Below are 5,000 nucleotides of genomic sequence, written 5' to 3'. Positions count from 1 at the left end.
ATAAGTGTCCCGGCTGTGCGTTGTGTATTCGCGGAGATATGGACCTCGCAGACCGGCGATATTGTCGCTCGTCTTTGGCTGTGATTTTGTCAGAGTACGAAGATCGGCCGACGCTTTTGAACTACGCGCTGCATCGGCTGTGGGTATCCGTTTATAGGAGTGTCTAGATGGGTGGTTAGAGGACGTCGGGGTCTACAATTCGGCATAAGTATCCCGGCTGTGCGTTGTGTTTTGGCGGAGATATGAACCGCGCAATGTGGCTACTGCGACCTATTTTGACCGAGTCGTGCATCGGCTGTGAGTGTCCGATTGTGGCTCAAACTCCACAGGTCTTTAGAAGTGGACGTGGTCTACTATTCGGCGTAGGGGCCGAGTCTGTGCGTTGTGTATTCGCGGGGATATGCACCGCGCAAACCGGCGATTTGGTTTAAGGAGACAGAGTATTGGCGCTCGTCTTTCGCTGTGATTTTGTCAGAGTACGAAGATCGGCCGGCGCTTTTGAACTACTTGCTGCATCGGCTGTGGGTATCCGTTTATTGTTCTGCATGTATGGGTGGTTAGAGGAGGTCGGGGTCTACAATAGGGTATAAGTGTCCCGGCTGTGCGTGGTGTTTTGGCGGAGAGATGGAGCGCGCAAAACGGCAACTGCGACCTACTTTGACCGCGTGGTGCCTCGGCTGTGGGTCTCGGATCCAGGATCCACTCGGATAGGTTTGTAGAGGTGGACGTGGTCTACGATTGGGTATAAGTGTCCCGGCTGTGCGTGGTGTTTTCGCGGAGATATCCACCTCGCAAAACGGCGCTTCCGTTTAAGGAAACAGAGTTTTGGCGCTCGTCTTTCGCAGCGCAGCCCAGTAACGTCCCCTACCTTAAGAGAGTCCTCGTTACTCCCGCCGTTTACCCGCGCGATATGGATCCTGGTTCTGGATCTCGCATCCAGGATCCACTCGGATAGGTTTGTAGAGGTAGACGTATTATACAATTAGGTATGAGTATCCCGGCTGTGCGTTGTGTATTCGCGGAGATATCCATCTCGCAAAACGATATAAAAACGGCTGTGATTTTGTCAGAGTATGAAGATCGCCCGGCGCTTTTTGTCAGAGTATGAAGATCGGTCGGCGGTTTTCAAATACGTGCTGCCTCGGCTGTGGATACCCGTTTATTATTCTGCTTATATGGGTAGTTAGAGGACGTCGGGACCGTGGATTCGGTATAAGAATCCCCGCTGTGCGTTCCATTTCCGGGTAAATATGGACCGCGCAATATGGCCCCTGCGACCTACTTTGACTACATCGTGCCTCGGCTGTGGACCTCGCATCCATGATCCACTCGGATAGATTTGTAGAGGGGGACTTGGACTACAGTTAGATATAAGTGTCCCGGCTGTGCGTTGTGTATTCGCGGGGATATGGACCTCGCAAAACGGGTATTTCGTTTAAGTCTTTCGCTTTGATTTTGTCAGAGTATGAAGATCGGTCGGCTGTTTTCAAACACGCGCTGCCTCGGCTGTGGTTATCCGTTTATTATTCAGCTTACATAGTTGGTTAGAGGACGTCGGGGCCGTGTATTCAGTATAAGAATCCCCGCTGTGCGTTCTATTTCCGGGTAGATATGGCGCGCGTAATATGGTCCCTGCGACCTACTTTGACTACACCGTGCCTCGGCTGTGGACCTCGCATCCAGGATCCACTCCGATAGTTTTGTAGAGGGGGACGTGGACTACAACTGGGTATAAGTGTCCCGGCTGTGCGTTGTGTATTCGCGGAGATATGCACCTCGCAAAACGACGATTTCGTTTAAGTCTTTCGCTGTGATTTTGTCAGAGTATGAAGATCGGTCGGCTGTTTTCAAACACGCGCTGCCTCGGCTGTGGTTATCCGTTTATTATTCAGCTTACATAGTTGGTTAGAGGACGTCGGGGCCGTGTATTCAGTATAAGAATCCCCGCTGTGCGTTCTATTTCCGGGTAGATATGGCGCGCGTAATATGGTCCCTGCGACCTAATTTGACTACACCGTGCCTCGGCTGTGGACCTCGCATCCAGGATCCACTCCGATAGTTTTGTAGAGGGGGACGTGGACTACAACTGGGTATAAGTGTCCCGGCTGTGCGTTGTGTATTCGCGGAGATATGCACCTCGCAAAACGACGATTTCGTTTAAGTCTTTCGCTGTGATTTTGTCAGAGTATGAAGATCGGTCGGCTGTTTTCAAACACGCGCTGCCTCGGCTGTGGTTATCCGTTTATTATTCAGTTTACATAGTTGGTTAGAGGACGTCGGGGCCGTGTATTCAGTATAAGAATCCCCGCTGTGCGTTCTATTTCCGGGTAGATATGGCGCGCGTAATATGGTCCCTGCGACCTAATTTGACTACACCGTGCCTCGGCTGTGGACCTCGCATCCAGGATCCACTCCGATAGTTTTGTAGAGGGGGACGTGGACTACAACTGGGTATAAGTGTCCCGGCTGTGCGTTGTGTATTCGCGGAGATATGCACCTCGCAAAACGACGATTTCGTTTAAGTCTTTCGCTGTGATTTTGTCAGAGTATGAAGATCGGTCGGCTGTTTTCAAACACGCGCTGCCTCGGCTGTGGTTATCCGTTTATTATTCAGTTTACATAGTTGGTTAGAGGACGTCGGGGCCGTGTATTCAGTATAAGAATCCCCGCTGTGCGTTCTATTTCCGGGTAGATATGGCGCGCGTAATGTGGTCCCTGCGACCTACTTTGACTACACCGTGCCTCGGCTGTGGAGGTCGCATCCATGATCCACTCGGATAGGTTTGTAGAGGTGGATGTGGTCTACGATCGGGTATAAGTGTCCCGGCTGTGCGTTGTGTATTCGCGGAGATATGCACCTCGCAAAACGACGATTTCGTTTAAGTCTTTCGCTGTGATTTTGTCAGAGTATGAAGATCGGTCGGCTGTTTTCAAACACGCGCTGCCTCGGCTGTGGTTATCCGTTTATTATTCAGCTTACATAGTTGGTTAGAGGACGTCGGGGCCGTGTATTCAGTATAAGAATCCCCGCTGTGCGTTCTATTTCCGGGTAGATATGGCGCGCGTAATATGGTCCCTGCGACCTAATTTGACTACACCGTGCCTCGGCTGTGGACCTCGCATCCAGGATCCACTCCGATAGTTTTGTAGAGGGGGACGTGGACTACAACTGGGTATAAGTGTCCCGGCTGTGCGTTGTGTATTCGCGGAGATATGCACCTCGCAAAACGACGATTTCGTTTAAGTCTTTCGCTGTGATTTTGTCAGAGTATGAAGATCGGTCGGCTGTTTTCAAACACGCGCTGCCTCGGCTGTGGTTATCCGTTTATTATTCAGTTTACATAGTTGGTTAGAGGACGTCGGGGCCGTGTATTCAGTATAAGAATCCCCGCTGTGCGTTCTATTTCCGGGTAGATATGGCGCGCGTAATGTGGTCCCTGCGACCTACTTTGACTACACCGTGCCTCGGCTGTGGAGGTCGCATCCATGATCCACTCGGATAGGTTTGTAGAGGTGGATGTGGTCTACGATCGGGTATAAGTGTCCCGGCTGTGCGTTGTGTATTCGCGGAGATATGCACCTCGCAAAACGACGATTTCGTTTAAGTCTTTCGCTGTGATTTTGTCAGAGTATGAAGATCGGTCGGCTGTTTTCAAACACGCGCTGCCTCGGCTGTGGTTATCCGTTTATTATTCAGCTTACATAGTTGGTTAGAGGACGTCGGGGCCGTGTATTCAGTATAAGAATCCCCGCTGTGCGTTCTATTTCCGGGTAGATATGGCGCGCGTAATATGGTCCCTGCGACCTAATTTGACTACACCGTGCCTCGGCTGTGGACCTCGCATCCAGGATCCACTCCGATAGTTTTGTAGAGGGGGACGTGGACTACAACTGGGTATAAGTGTCCCGGCTGTGCGTTGTGTATTCGCGGAGATATGCACCTCGCAAAACGACGATTTCGTTTAAGTCTTTCGCTGTGATTTTGTCAGAGTATGAAGATCGGTCGGCTGTTTTCAAACACGCGCTGCCTCGGCTGTGGTTATCCGTTTATTATTCAGTTTACATAGTTGGTTAGAGGACGTCGGGGCCGTGTATTCAGTATAAGAATCCCCGCTGTGCGTTCTATTTCCGGGTAGATATGGCGCGCGTAATGTGGTCCCTGCGACCTACTTTGACTACACCGTGCCTCGGCTGTGGAGGTCGCATCCATGATCCACTCGGATAGGTTTGTAGAGGTGGATGTGGTCTACGATCGGGTATAAGTGTCCCGGCTGTGCGTTGTGTATTCGCGGGGATATGGACCTCGCAAAACGGGTATTTCGTTTAAGTCTTTCGCTTTGATTTTGTCAGAGTATGAAGATCGGTCGGCGGTTTTCAAATACGCGCTGTATCGGCTGTGTGTATCCGTTTATAGGAGTGTCTAGATGGGTGGTTAGAGGACTTCCAGCTTGACAACTGGGCATGAGTATCCCCGCTGTGCGTTCTATTTCCGGGTAGATATGGCGCGCGTAATATGGTCCCTGCGACCTACTTTGACCGCGTCGTGCCTCGGCTGTGAGTGTCCGATTGTGGATCACCCTCCACATGTCTTTAGAGGTTGACGGTGGCTACACGTCGGCATAGGTGTCCCGGCTGTGCGTTGTGTATTCGCGGGGATATGGACCGCGCAAGACGGCGATTTGGTTTAAGGAAACAGAGTATTGGCGCTATCGCTGTGATTTTGTCAGAGTATGAAGATCGGTCGGCGGTTTTCAAATACGTGCTGCCTCGGCTGTGGGTACCCGTTTATTATTCTGCTTATATGGGTAGTTAGAGGACGTCGGGACCGTGTATTCAAAATAAGAATCCCCGCTGTGCGTTCCATTTCCGGGTAGATATGGCGCGCGTAATAGGGCCCCTGCGACCTACTTTGACCGCGTGGTGCCTCGGCTGTGGACCTCGCATCCAGGATCCACTCGGATAGGTTTGTAGAAGTGGACTTGGACTACAATTAGATATGA

This window comes from Anarhichas minor, unplaced genomic scaffold (genome assembly GCF_050575085.1).
Source record: "Anarhichas minor isolate MPS153535 unplaced genomic scaffold, ASM5057508v1 ptg000153l, whole genome shotgun sequence".
NCBI lineage: Eukaryota > Metazoa > Chordata > Actinopteri > Perciformes > Anarhichadidae > Anarhichas > Anarhichas minor.
The sequence above is the reverse complement of the archived record's forward strand: the minus strand, read 5'-3'. Positions refer to the sequence as shown.